At 51.1% G+C, this 15062-nt stretch overlaps 1 long non-coding RNA gene across 2 annotated transcripts in view; it reads right to left on the minus strand.

Annotated features, from left to right (window-relative positions):
• The window catches only part of LOC109284516 (uncharacterized), a 198675-nt gene that overhangs the window by 102233 nt on the left and 81380 nt on the right, over positions 1–15062 (minus strand). For both annotated transcript variants that reach the window (XR_009456223.1, XR_002091999.2), the window contains exon 3: positions 14214–14326. This is a non-coding gene — a long non-coding RNA (uncharacterized LOC109284516). The remainder of the gene's footprint in view (positions 1–14213; positions 14327–15062) is intronic.

The following is a 15062-nucleotide window of genomic DNA, read 5'->3' on the forward strand; positions in this document are numbered from 1 at the left end:
AAAAGCCTGAGTCTGTTTATCTGTTTAGCTCACGCCTCTTTGTGCCCTTCAAAGGATCTGGTGGCACACACACTAATCACTGTACTAGACCCAACAGCCACTTCATATTTCAATTTAACATTCTGATTATGCGGGATAGTGGGCAAAACTGGAGAAACAAAGATGCATTTTCATGAATCTCCCACCAGGCCTGTGGGCTATTTCTTAGGTGTTCTATTTGTTGGAATAAAGCAATTTTTACCTGCCACCAGGCTAGTGGTTTTCAAACTGTGGGGCTTGCCCCACCCAGGGGCCGTGAAGAAACACTGCAGGGGGCACAGCACAGGAGAGTGTGGGCAAGAAGTCTGAAAGGAGCCTGCGCCACTGCAGCCTTGTGGGGGGATGCAGGGGCAAGGAGCCCTGAGCAGGCTCTGCCAGCAGGCTGCTACTCCAGGAGCCCAGCACGGTGGGCATGCAGCCTAGAGCTATGGTGGAGCCAAGGTAGGAGACACTGGAGTTGCAGAGGGTGGAAACCTCCCCGCTGAGCTGAGCCGAGCTGCAGTGGCTGCTAGGACGAGGGGCATCCTATACCTGGCTGTACTGTTCCTCTGGGGTGAGGGGTGGCGGAGGCACGAACAAACTTATAACTCAAAGTGGGGGGGGGTCTCAGCTCAAAAAGTTTGAGAACCGCTGCACCAAGCGAATAAATCTAGGCCTCCCAGCTACAACAGAAATCTGAGCCCTGTGTTTTAACTGCAGGGGTCCATGACCTGGAAACAGGACCTGACCCCTAACCTACAAGAGGCTCAGCCTCTGAGGGATTGAAACCACAGACAGGCTGCTAACCACAAACTTGCATATATTAGTTCTGTATTGCCTTTTGGTTCTTGTTGTCTTAATGTAATAACACCATAATTGTGGCAATAGTCCATCCAGTGCAGAATCCTCATGCCAGGGCAGCCCCAGAAGCTCCAGGGGAAGATGCAGAACACCAGGTCTGATTTTATGCTACTGATTTTATGCCATGCTAATGCTCTTTAACTATGGGATTTCTTTCTTGCTTCTGCCTGTCCATGGCATTTTAGAAAGCACATATGTTCCTCTTGCACTCAGCCTTTCCTGCACAACCCCAAGTGATTATGAGTTCCAGCTGCAGCTAATGAGTCTAAAGCATTCATCTCCAGAGTCTCTATGGAGAGAGGAGGCTTGCAGTTGAAATGATTTAGAATAGGGCTGTCAGTAGCAGGGATCCTGGTTTTCTGTTTAAAAATCACAAATTTTTTGATTAAAAAACCCAAAATCTGCGATTAAAATGAAACACCACCTCGCCCTGGCTTGACATAACGAGCCCAGCTGAGGCTTGCTCAGGTAATGAGCGCAGCTGCGGGTTGCCGGAGCAACTAAGGGGAGCCAGCTGCCTGTAGGAGGCAGGGCCTGGCCCTTATAAAGCTCAGGGCTGAGGCCAGGCTGGCAGTTCTCTGCCAGCAGCCGGAGAGGCAGGAGCTCCCTCGGCTGAGATATGGGAAGGAGCCTAAGTCGCAAGTACAGCTCGTGATAGCCCCGGAGGCTTGGGCGAGGCTGTAGGGGTTGGAGGAGGCCTCAATTACTCGCACGCCAGTGTATGAGCAACTGGCGGCGAGGAGCGCGGCCAGTAGGTCGCGGGCGCAACCCGTAGGTTGCAGACGGGGACCTAGACCCTGGATTGCGTGTGGGGGGGAACATAGCCCCTGTATAGCGCCAGGGAAGGCGCAGCTTGCACGCCACTGCGCGAGCAGCTGGCGGCGAGGAGCATAGCCAGTGAGTCGCGGGCGCAGCCCGTAGGTTGCGGACGGGGACCTAGACCCTGGATTGCGTGTGGGGGAGCATAGCCCCCGCCCCCAGGAAAGGGGCGGTCTTACTGAGGAGCCCAGTGTGGGCACGGCGAGCCCCAGAGAGGGGGAACGCCATTGTATGTTATTGAGTAGCCCAGTGTGGGCGCGGCGAGCCCCCAGAGAGGAGGAACGCCCTTGTACATTATTGAGTAGCCCAGTGTGGGCGCACGGGCATAGCAAGCCTGGCCGCAGGCTAGTGCGGCAATCCCCCTCAGACCAAGGCAGGGCGCTGCGGTTGCCCCTGAGAAGACAGGGAGTAGCAGCACGGGGAGCCAGAGTCAGGGAGGGTATCTGTGCGGTTGGCCCATAGGACCGGAGGACCGCTAGAGAGTCCTGAAGCGGAACCACCCTGGCAGGGGAGGCCCAGAGTGGGCCAGACGAGAGTCCCAGCAAGAGGCTGGGCACGAGAGAGGGAGCCCAGAGTGGGCCACATTAGAGAGGAGGCCCGGGAAGCGGGCGTATAGACCGAACAACGTCCTTTACATCTGTGAGGCTTGGGGCGTGGTATCAGGGGAGGTAGGAGCCACGCATAGCCCATAAGGCTAGGGCGCTTGGGTAGCGCCCATTGTACGGGGAGACCCACGAGGGGTCCCGGAGCTGACAGGCCCGAGGAAACACAAGGCAGCCTCCCTATTACATATTCCATCAAGACGTGGCGGGCGAGAATGGAGGGTGCCCTCGGGCCGGAGTAGCGCAGTGAGAGGGCCTCAAGGAGATCACGGCCCTCCACGAGGACCCCGCCGTGACAGCTATATTTACAAATTTAAAGCACTATAGAAGCCTGGCAGTACCCCATTCACTATAGTAAAATAAATTCTAAGTACCTATACATTTTAGCCTTTGATTTTGAGTTTTCTATTATGGAGAATGAGAGCTCTCCTTGCCCCCTTCACTCACTAAGACATGGGTCCAGCTGTGGCTGTTGTTTCCCAGCGATTGGTCACGGGGGGGGGGGACCCTGGGTGCCCCCCCCCCCCCCGACCCAGGAGGCACCAGTTGCCGAATCAGGGGGGCATGGGGTGGGGCCCCCCCCACTCACTCCCTGGCAGACCTAGAAGTGGACTGGAAGTGCTTCTGGTCCACTTCCAGGTCTGCTGCTAAGCGCGTTGGGGAGCCCTCCACACTTCTGTGGGATGCTCCATCTGCCCCAGCATCTCAGCATTCACGAGCCGCCTGGTACCTTGAGGTATGTAGACAAACCATTTAAAACTGTGTCTATGTCCGAATCGTTGAATCTTTTCAAATCAATTTGGAGGTTTCCGATTCAATTCAGAGAAATTAAAGGGTCTCCTGAATTGATTTTGATTCAGAGATTTGGCCACTGAATCAGGCCAAATCTCCACCAAATTGAATCAGTGACCAAAGCTTCACACAGCCCTACTGAAAACCTTTGAGGAAATGAGTCTTTGATTTGGTAATGGGTCAACTGGACAGGGTTTAGCCAAAATGACCGATAATTATGCCGACGTGACCATGGAGGAACTGTTGGAGAAACCAACTGAAAGGGGCCTCCCAGTCACAGTGGGGCAAAAGGAAAAGGACCTGATTAAGTCCCTGAGGGACAACGACCGAGCCAAGGGATCTCCTGCTCCAGTTCCAGGAGGGAGTGGAGCCGAAGGAACCCCTTCCTTTGGCCTTCAGGGAAGAAGCCCCATGAAGCTAGAACTGCTTGAGGAGTGGACTCTCCTCCAGGCCGTAGAGCTGGAAGCCCAGACAGCACAGCACAAGCTGGAACTGGAAGCCAAGCAATGCAAGTGCAAGTACAAGCTATACCTGTGAGAGCTAGAAGCCAAAGAGAGACAGCTCAGGCATGAGGCCACGCAACAAGAGGCACAGCACAAGCATGAACTTGAGGTACTCTAGTTGCAGTGAAGAAGAGAAGCTAAGGAAGCTCAGCACCTTGTGGGCCCAGCTGCACCACCCAGGGTGACACCCAAGGGCTTCAACCCATACAAAGACGGAGAGGATCCAGAGGTGTTCCTGAGTAATTTCAAAATACAAATGCTCTGTTGTTCCAGGTAGGGGGTCAGACTTGAAGATCTACAAGGTCCCTTCCAACCCTACTTCTATGATTCTATGAGAGATTAAACACCAGTCAAGGATAAGGAGCCCAAATCAGCCAGTGAGGCTGCTGACACTGCCGATCAGCTGTTGCTAAATTGGGAGGGGCTGGACAGAAGGCCTCCCCACTTTGGGAAGGATCATAAAAGAGTCCAAAAAGGGGAGAAGGGAGGGCCAGTCCCAAAGTGGGAGTTTGGGCCCCCCCCTGCAGAGCGCAGGGTGGCCCCACATTCAGCCAATCCACCCAGATTGGATAGGAAGGGTAGCTTCAACTGCAGGGAGTCTGGTCACTTCAAGTCCAACTGCCCAAAGCCGAGCAGTCCCAATAAGCCTGTCAACCGAGCAACAGTTGTGCACAAAGAGAAGGGAACCCCGAGCCACTCTGAGGGGCACACTTGTATATTCAGGATTACAAACCCAGAGGAGGTGATGGCCTCCCACTGGGAGGAGGTAAACATATGCGGGAGAACCATCACTGGGGAAGTGGGCTCAGGGGCCAGTGTGCCATTGATTAATGCCAACCTTGTTTTGCCCTCAGATATAGCACCTGGAAAGACCCTGATCATTGAAGGGGTGCGGCACCAGCCATTCAAGGTGCAGGTAGCCTCTATCCCCATCAAGTGGAGGGGCTGGACAATGGCAGTGGAGATGGGAGCGCTGGGAGATGCTCCTGCTCCACAGCTAGATATTATGGAACCCGAGCATATGAGAGCAGCATGGGGGAATATTATAAAACCCCTCCACATTAATGCAGTGACTTGCAGTCGGAGCAAGAAGGCGGAGGCGGTAAGTGGGGAAGCCTCCCCGAACCAGGTCGCCCAGTTGGCTATGGGGACAAAGGAAGGGAATCCCTCTAACTGGCCGAGCAAAAAGAGGCACAGCTCAGGCACGAGGCCATGCAACAAGAGGCACAGTGGAAGCACGAACTCAAGGTACTCCAGTTGATGTGTAGATGTGCCCACAGTGTAGCAGGTAGGCAGTGTTTGCCTGAAGTCCTGCAATGTTAGCATGCAAAGATCCTGGTGGGAATGCATTTGGCTGACTTCTTGCTCAGGTGGCTCACTGCCACATTTGGGAGTGGTCTCTAGAACAGTGGTTTTCAACCTTTTTTCATTTGTGGATGCCTAAAATATTTTGAATGGAGGTGTGGACCCCTTTGAATTGTAAGTGTGGGTATTCACATACTTTTGATTGATCATAGTCATCTTTTGCAGACCTAGAAAGACAGAGCACATAATCAGCAGGCTAAGCAGTCTTTGGGAAGGAGCAGCTGACCGGGGAGAGGCATGGGGTGAGTTTTGTGGTGTTTCTGTATATAAGTGGCATCCCTGTGTCTGCTTTACCTGTTTTTCTTTTCTCCTACACTGTATTTGTGTGGTATCAAGCTCAATGAGTCCCATGTTGCTTGGTGCCATCATAATACAAAGAAACATTCAGCCACATTTTGAGTTCCTTTTGTGAATACAACCCAATCTCCAAGGAGCCAGCTTAAACCACCATCGCTGCTCTTGTTGACTGGATTTTGAACAGGATGAGGAAGTCACAAGCCACTTCACCCCTCACTGTGGATGGGCTCTATGATACAGAAAGAAAGAAGGAATTTACAAGGGGTCATGTTGTGGGCGAAATCAGAAGATGGGCACTTCCCGCATCCCGATTTGGTATTGTCTAGACTCCTCCAGCCTTAGTTCCTTATGTGACTGTCATATAGGGAGTGAGTTGGGATGTTACAGTAGCTCTAAGGTTTCTTAAATGTGATACAGAAGCTGATTTCCACATTCCAGACACTTTGCTCCAGTTAGCAGCATCATAGTAGTTTAGCAATAACAAGTCATGGGGAACTTGTAGGCTACTAATACAGCTACTCCTCACTTAACATTGTAGTTACGTTCTTGAAAAATGCGACTTTAAGCGAAATGATGTTAAGCTAATCCAATCATGTCACAGTAGTTACCTACTAATAGGCGGCAGCCAAACAATGTTATAACCAAACATTGTGCGACTTTAAACAAGTATGTTCTCTAATAAATCAACAACATAATAACAAAACTACGTTAACTGGGATGACATTAAGGGAGGAGTACCTGTATTGTAGTTACCCAGGGAACCATGACCTTTCCCGTACATTTTCCAAAACAGAGTATACCTTGTACAGAAAGAATATACCCTTAGAAGGAGGACTGTTTACCTGTATGTAGTCCAGTGGCCTCCCTGTTCAGACCCTTCCTATATATTGCTTAGGCTGACCGTCAATTCTTATGAGGTTTGAGATTCTCCTTGTGCTATGGCTATTTTATTCCACCATGATGGGCGACTGTGCCTCCTAAGTTGGGGGGGGGGGGGCACTTGCCCCCCCAGCAGACAGTCAGCGACCGGGGGGTAGGGGAAGCTGTTTCCTCATGGCTGATCCTGCCTACCGGGAATGGGTGTCCTCCTGCAGCTAATCCTGCCCACCTGCAGTGTACCACTGGCACTTCCAGGTGCGCCGCTGGCACTTCTGGGTAAGTGCAATGGGCTGTGGGGGGACCACTTCTCCTTTTTCCCCCACTCCCCGGCCAGTGCTCTCAGGGGGGGCACCAGCGCTCTGGCCTGCCCCCCTGCCTGGGAATGCTGGCTGTGAGGGGGTGCACCAGCACTCTCAGGGAGTGCATGTGCACCCTTGTGCACCCCCTACGCATCGCTGCTGTCCACCACCTTTCTAAATGGTATAATATTATGGTACTACCTCTCTAGCCTTTCCTTGTCCAAGCTCAGTGCTGTGTTTGTCCTGACTTAAGGAGCTCTTTTGGTTGCTAGGCTTGACTCACTCACTGTGTCTGAGAGGAGTCAGCACCATCACTTTCTCAAAACATAATTGGGATCCCAATTTATACAAATCTTTCTGCCAAGCTGGGCCCCCTTCCAAGGTTTCCTGGAAATGTGAGGCTTTGGAGAAGGTGTCTCTGCTGGAGGCATTAAGTTAATATTGAGCTCAGAGCATAACACAGCAGCTGAGGGTGCTAAGTGGCTGGCAACAAGATCTAAAATGGAGGTCCTGATTATTTGGGGACATCAGTCTCAAGACTCTAAGGTGCTTTTCACAGGAGGGTGTTTTAATACCAGTATCCTGGCAAAACTCCAGCTTGATTTTTTTTTTACCTGTCTACATGAGCCATTACATTTCTCATCCTAACTCATATTATTCTGTACTTGCAGTCCTAAACTATTGTGCAGCATGGCTGTATGCCACAATGTCCAACCCTAGATGCAACTATACCTGAGTACTAAGTGTACTCATACTCAGCACAGTGCAATAAGTAGCAAAGTGATCCCTGCATCTACAAGCTCTGAGGTGTTTTACACTGTCTTGGGAGAAGCCATAAGGCTTCAGGGTAATAACAATAGATCTAGGCCTGGAGCCAATGAAATTTTGCTTAAGTAAGGAGGGAGTTAGAAAAGAAAATAAGAACATCAGGTTTTGACCAATTGTTTCTTGTCATGTCAGCCCCCTCCAGGCTCTGTGGTGATTATTCATTGTCTTTATTAGTTTTGTGTTAAGCTCCCTAATTTTTCTTTTGCTTTTGTAAAGTTTTATTGCTTCATCTTTCCAGTTTTATCTTGAAAATTATTCTGATGTCAAAATAATCCTCTTAATAGGGGCAGACGGAAGCCATCTGCCTGTCCCCGGAACTGGTATAGGATAGGCAGTACCAGAAAAAGCTTTTCTGTGTACACATGCATACGCACATAGGCAACACCATCAGTATGCCTCAACCCTGCCCTGGTGGGAGCATGTGGTCCTAAAACAAACATGCAGTTCCCTTTCTGCCCACCCTTAATCCCTGGCTGCTTTGCTCAGACTGCTTGTGGTGGTGATACTAAATACCAGTTTTATTATGGACACTTCTCCATTAGGGGATGGTCTCAGATCACCAAATTCTTTTGCTGTGGTCAACTAACAGCCACCAGTTAGCCGCGATCCAAAGCTGTTATCAGTCTAAGCTGCGTTCTTAGCAGCAGCCTCCAAGAACAGTTCTGTGTCTCATTACCCATCCCCAGAGCCAGCCAGGCCCTTTTCCTGTTTGTTTTGGGATTTTTCTCATGGCCTTAATGAACATTTCAAAATACTGCACAGGGTGTTGGCTGTACATGTTGACTTCATCCCTGCAGGGTGTTACACTGCACTGTTCGGAAGGGAATTACACTACCTCACAGCTTGTGAAGTCCTCCCTGCCGTTTGTCAGTGAGCCAATCTTTGAGCAAATACCAGGGGGTACCAGAAGTTCAAGGCAGGTTCATCCTAAACCAGGGGTTCTCAGTCCCTGGGCTGTGGCCTGGTGCTGGGCCATGGCGGGTCAGCTGCTGGTCCCCTCCCCCCCAGGCTGGGTGGAGAGGCTGCGGCAGCACAGGGCCCATGGCAGCGCAGGGTTTGGCCCATTCCCCCGCCCCGGGCGTGGGGGTATCCTTACCTGTCTTCTGGCCAGAAATTCCGAGCCACAGCCACTTCCGGGCCACAGTTTGCTGGGCCACAGCATAAAAACTTTGGGAATCCCTGTCCTAGACAATATAGTCGGTAGGAAGATGGGCCTGGCTAGCAGTGTACCTGCATACCCAGCCTTTCCCAGGACTGGGCTGATGTGGAAGATGACAGAAGCTGTGTTTACAGAGGCCTCCACTGCATGGGAGGCAGAGGAAGGCAGAGATGGATGGGCGCCCAGAGGCAGCACTGAAAGCTCTTAGCCCTGAATGTGGGCTGAGTGACTAATATAGATGGACTGAGGAAGTCATGGTGAGGAGACCATCCATTATCCTACAGTGGGCTGAGAAGCACTGGTGTAGATGTGTTTTGCTTCTCCCTGCTTTGTGCATGAATAGTCACAGCACACTGGCCATGAGGTGATGTTTGGGAACCCTTCTCCTTTCTGCAGTAAGCAGCATTATGGGACAGTCTTTATTTCCATGTACTTGTATATGACAAACATACCAGTGCTTTGCTAGAGCTGCCTTTGCCACAGATTAAAACACAGCACATCAAACCTGAAATCAGTGGCATAAATCCTGGATCCTACCATGCACACTATCCATGCAACCATTGGCCTCATCACACTCTTCCCTCTCTAAAGCTCCAGCTAGACAGAGCTTACTACAAGCACTGGGCTATTTTGGACTGGAAATCTGGAGGGAAGCAGATTCCAAAGCTGAGGGCCCCACACCTTGCATATGCTGCTTCCACTCTCCTCTCTATTAAACCATGGAAGAACTAGTTGAAGAACTGATTGCTGGAGGCGGAAATCAGGGGAAGAGGCACAGTCTCATTTAGGTTGTCACCAGGGCATAGAGTGCTTTGTAGCTTATTTAATTTGCTCCGACTTCTGTGCATACTTGTGTCTGCTCCCTTGGCACTAATGTGAATCGATCTCCCTCTATGACGTGTTTGCCTCCTTGGCAGGACCCGTGAATACACACCCAGGCTCTGGTCTCCACACACCCTTGCAAACCCATCCCAGACTGTCTGTTGCATTTGAACATGATCTTCCTCTGTTCTGTGCTGCGCTTACTCCAGACTGGACCTTGCCACAGGGAGGTAAAGACAGAGGTGTCTCTACAGATATTCTCAAGTGATTCTAATGCAGCCCTCACCTTAGTACATCAGCTCCAGATCTGAAGGAAAACTTGGCAGAGTCTTTGGAGGGGAGTGGATCAGGGTGATCACAAAGCCCAACAGGAGCATGGCTAGACTCCACTCCTGTTCACTTTTTCCCACATGGGCAGGATTGCAGAGTTGGGTCAGATAGTCTTCCTAATGGATCCACCTAGTTATATCTAGATGGGTAAGGGGCTCCTCCGCATTGGGAGAGGCATCCAGTCCTCCTCAATGGCCAGAACAGGTGCCATGACCTGACGGTCAGAGACAAGAGGGCAGGAAAATGAGACGTGAGGAGTCAGTGAGAGCAACAGCAGGGCTCTGCAGAGAAGAGAAAACATGCCCAGCCTAAGCCTGGTGCTGCACGAGGAGGGAGGACATCTGTGCGGGGATCAGAGTTGGAGCATGGGCACTGCAGGGGAAAGCTGCCCTCAAAACTGGAAGTCAGAGCACTAGGATTTATTGATGGGCTTGGTTCTGCTGGTGACTCACAGTCACTGGCTGTACCTGGCAGTGACTCAGCTCCCACTTCCCTCTGATGTGACAGAAGCTGTAATAAAATCCCTGCTTGTTTGCAGAGAGATTTTTACCCTGCTTTCCACCCCCACTGCAGGGTTAAGGACATAATTTACCAGTACAGCAACAGACGCCACAACAACAAGAGTACATACATAATTAAAAGCTTACTGGGAGCTTTCTCTCTGCTTGCTGCTTTCTTTGGAGGCATAAAGGCCTCTGATTGGAGTCAAGGATAGTTAAAGTGCTATTAAATAAAAACAATCCAGCACCCCACGAAGGCCCGTGGGCTTGGCCTTTGTGTGAGAAGCGATGGAGGGGATCCACCATCTGATCTCTACAGCCCCCAAACCCACAGCTGGCAAGGAAGGACTTACATGTCTTTGGCTAAAGAATAACAAGCATGACTGTCACTGAGGGAGGCTAGATTGCGCCTGGGCCTTGTGTAGCTGGAGAGGGTGTCAGGAATAGCAGGCAGGCACCTAAGCAGCCATTTTACTCAGGCACATGGACTGCTGTCCCCTGCCACCCACAGGCCAGAAGCTACTCCTGAAGGGGAGACAGGAGGGATAGCCAGGGCTGCAACTCCACTCTGCACTGGCCAGTGGACTTATGTATACATGCTCTACACACACACATTTTTTTCCAATCAATACTTATTTTGATTCATATCATATTGAACTCTTTTATTCAAAGAGACCCTGTCAATATTAAAATTATATTTAAAACCACATTCTTCACCAGTGTCATTAATAATAGCTTCAGAGAATTAGCACTTGAAGTATGTTAATTATAATTTGAATTTAGCAAGACTTTTGATACAGTCTCCCACAGCATTCTTGCAAGCAAGCTCAGGAAGTATGGGTTGGATGAATGGACTGTAAAGGGGATAGAAAACTGGCTGGCTTGTCAAGCTCAAAGGGTAGTAATGAATGGCTTGATGTCTAGTTGGCAGCCGGTAGTGGAGTGCCCCTCTGGTTGGTTCTAGGGCTGGTTTTGTTCATTATTTTCATCAGTGACCTGGAAGATGGGATAGATTGCACCCTCAGCAAGTGTGCGGATGACACCAAGCTAGGGGAAGTAGTAGACACACTGGAGGGTAGGTCTAGGATTCAGAGTGACCTAGGCAAATTGGAAGATTGGGCCAAAAGAAATCTCATGAGGTTCAATAAGGACAAGTGCAAAGTCCTGCACTGAGAATGGAACAATCCCAGGCACCACTACAAGCTTGGGACAGACTGGCTAAGCAGCAGCTCTGCAGGAAAAGGCCTGTGGATTATGGTGGACAGTAAGATGAATATGAGCCAACAGTGTGGCCTTGTTGCAAAGAAGGCTACAAGTATACTGGGCTGCATTAGTAGGAGTAGTGCCAGCAGATCGAGGGAAGTGATTATTTCCCTCTATTTGGTGATGGTATAGCCACATCTGGAATACTATGTCCAGTTTGGGGCCCCCCACTACAGAAAGGATGTTGACAGCTTGGAGAAAGTCCAGTGGAGGGCAATGAAAAACGGCTAGGGGGTTGGGGCACATGACTTATGAAGAGAGGCTGAGAGAACTGGGCTTATTTAGTCTGCAGAAGAGAAGACAGAGGTGATTTTATAGCAGCCTTCAACTACCTGAAGGGGTGTACCAAAGGGGACGGAACTAGACTGTTCTCTAGTTGAATGGCAGATCTAGGTGGCAGATGATGACAGAACAAGGAACAATGGTCTCAAGTTGTAGCAAGGGAAGCTGACATTAGATATTAGAAAAAAAAAACACTTTCTCACTTGGATGATAGTAAAGCACTGGATCCAGAGAGGTTGTGGACTCTCCATCCTTGGAGCTTTTGGAGACCCATCTAAACAAAGCCTTGGCTGGGATGATTTAGTTGGGAATGGTCCTGCTTTGAGCAAGGGGGTGGACTAGATGACCTCCAGAGGTAGGGTTACCATACTTCCACTTCCAAAGAGGACACCTGCCCAGGGGACATCTCACTCCCCACCCACAGCCTCCTGGCCCTGCCAATGCCCCTCACTCCTGACCCACAGACCCCTGCCCCTCCCCCTGGGTTATGCTGGTGACCCTCAGTCCCAACCTGCAGCCACCTGGCCCTGCCAGTGCCCCTCACACCCAACCTGCAGTTTCCCAGCCCCTGCCCCTAGCCATACTGTTGCCCCCTCACTCTGACCCACAGCCCCCTGTCCCTGCTGGTGTCCCTCACTCCTGACCCACATCCCTTTGGCACAGCCAGTGCCCCACACTCCCAACCTATAAGCCCCCACCATGCCTCCCATGCCCTTACACCCATGCCATAGCCCCCAGCCCTGCTGGTGCCCCTTACTCCTGACCCACAGCCCCCTGACGTGGGCTGGAGGGAAGATGAGGGGAGGCCTGTGACACTCCCCACCCTGGGCTGTGGCTCCAGCACTGGGTCAGGTGGCCTGGCCATGACCCCCTCCTGGGTAGCGTCTCCTGGCCTCTCCGCCCCTGCGAGCATGGGCACCGGCCCCTGTGCTGCCAGTCTGACCACAGACTTCCCCACTGCCATCAAAGGGTCCCCCCGACCCTTCCCCCACTAGAAGGGCAGGCACTTCTCCTTCCCCACTGCCCCCCTGCCCTGCCGCAACCTCAGCCCCCACCCCCAGCCTCAAACACCCGTCCCTTCCACACACCCCTGACACACCTCCTCCACCCAACAGTCTCCAAGCCCTAGGCTTCTAACCCCTGCTCCTCATATATTTACCTGCATCCAGATGCCGAGGCTGCTCCCACCACCCTGCCTGGCTGCATGCTGGCTACGTGTGTGTGCATACAGACACACGTGTTGCCCCTGCCTCCAATCACCCTCCTCCTGCTCCCACCATCGGTGCAGAGCAACATCCCAGACATTTGTTTAGATTTCAGAAAACTGCACGGATAGAGATCAGAGGACCCCCCAAAAAAGACATTCGGAAAAACACAGATACATGGTAACCCTATCCAGAGGTCCCTTCCAACCCTAATTTTCTATGATTCTGTGACTAACCAGGGATCTGAGGTCAGGAAACAAGCTGAGATCAAACCAAAGTCCAAATACCAAGCCAGAGGGTTAAGCAGAAATCAGGGAGCCAGAGAAGTTACCAGGACAGGAGCCACGTGAGGACTGGAAACCAGTAACCTGTAAAACAAGGCTCAGGTGCTGGAGGGGATCCTTAAGAGCAGACCTGGAACCAGTCAGAGGGAAGGTGCTGGGGCAGAGCCGGCGCAGGTTAGTTTGTTCCTGCTGCAGCAGAGCAGAAGCTTCACTTCATCTTGCCCTGCAGAACAGGGCTCAGATGGCCCTGGCTAGTTCATTGGGTTCAGCTCCCTCAGTTAATATGGCTACAGGGCATAAGCCTCACTTAGCTTAGTCCTGACAATCCTCATATCTATTCTACAGTGGCACCACATCCAGAGTGGGCCTCATCCACTGCTCCCACAGGTATGCTCCAGACCCAGACATTGACTGGCCAGTGAGACTGCTCTTGAGACTTTGCCTTGTGGGCTGTTTAACAGCAGCCCTTTACAAACCCCCAGGAATAGATGTTACTATGAGAATCATCATAGCATGCAGGACCTGCAGGCATGGCCCTCGCTGTACCAGGCACTGTACAAACACAGAGACAGTCCCTGCCTCAAAGAACTATAAGTAGGATAGAAGGGCCCAGACAGACCGGAGCACAGGATGACAATGAGGCCATCCTGGTCACTTGTCTCAGCACACCGGCAGCCAGCTTTTGTGGGCATTGCAGACAGCATAGGGGAGTTCTAGGGCTAGGTGTGAAGGGGGATAATCAAGTCATGAAGTCATGCTGTGGCTGTTTACAGGGGACTCCCCCCAAGCCACAAAATGGGAAGGCGCTTGTTTAAAAATGCATTTCTGTTCTCTGGGTTTGGAATGGATCAGACTTAAAATATCTGACAGTGTCCCTTTCACAGGGGATCGAGTCCCTTCGACAATACATAGAGCCAAGTGCTGGGTAGCTTCTGATCTCCGTCTGCCTGGTGGAGCAAAACCATCCCGTTTAAGGAGCTTCCTGGGTTTCCTGTCACTTTGCGCAGGGGAACCTGCATGTTTGCTCATAAACAACCAGATCCTAAGACGTGCTAAGCATTAGCTACTGCCATCATGGATGCTGCTGTAAGGGATCAGCACTTACCTGCCTCAGACCTCATCACTAGAGCTTGGGTGCTGTTTTGCTGGCATGTGTGTGCTTGTGCCCAACGTTGTTTCACAGCATTATGTTGCCCAAGTGCCTGTGATGATGTTTCTCTGTGGAAGAAGTGACAACTTCAGTATCTGATGTAATTCCCAGGAGCACCAAGGGAATCCTGCTGATTCACAGAGCAATTAGCGCCACAGCTCCCCGCTCGCTCTGGGCTCTTCTCCTCCTGGCAGAGGAAGGGGGCTTCCCCCAGGCTGCTCCCAAGACACAAAGGAGAACATCCCCTGGGGTGAACATCAGCAGCCTGAGCAGCTCCCTCTATCTGTGGACACTACTCCAACCTATCTCCTCTTGCCTGCTGCCCAGGGAATCGCCTCCTCTCACTCACTGCAGCTCTTTGGCTGGGCTGTTCTATATAACATTTTGCAGAAAGCACTCAGATTTACAATGTTCTTTGCCCTATTTTTATCTTGTATTTATAGGTTTGAGGTTGCTTATTGTTTCATCCTTCTCCCTTGGTCCCTATTCTATAAACTCCTTCTGCTGATGTCTTCCTTGCCTGCTTATAGTTAGCTAAACTGCTTTGTCCTCAGCAGACTATGAAGGAGGCTCCTGGAGTCCTATCTTAACTCTTTCACTGCCAGCACCACTGAATTGTGGCTTGATATCAGGGTGAATGCACTCTTAGTGAATTGAGTACTGGCAAAGCTGTTCCCTTTCACCTGAAGGACCAAATGATAGAAAACGATCAGCCTGCCTCAGTAGAACATGATCTGTGATCACCATTCAGAGATTCAGTTTTGTAGGCCCTTCCAGCCGTGGTGTGCAGGCCTATGCAAACAA

The sequence above is a fragment of the Alligator mississippiensis genome, chromosome 13 (genome assembly GCF_030867095.1).
Source record: "Alligator mississippiensis isolate rAllMis1 chromosome 13, rAllMis1, whole genome shotgun sequence".
NCBI lineage: Eukaryota > Metazoa > Chordata > Crocodylia > Alligatoridae > Alligator > Alligator mississippiensis.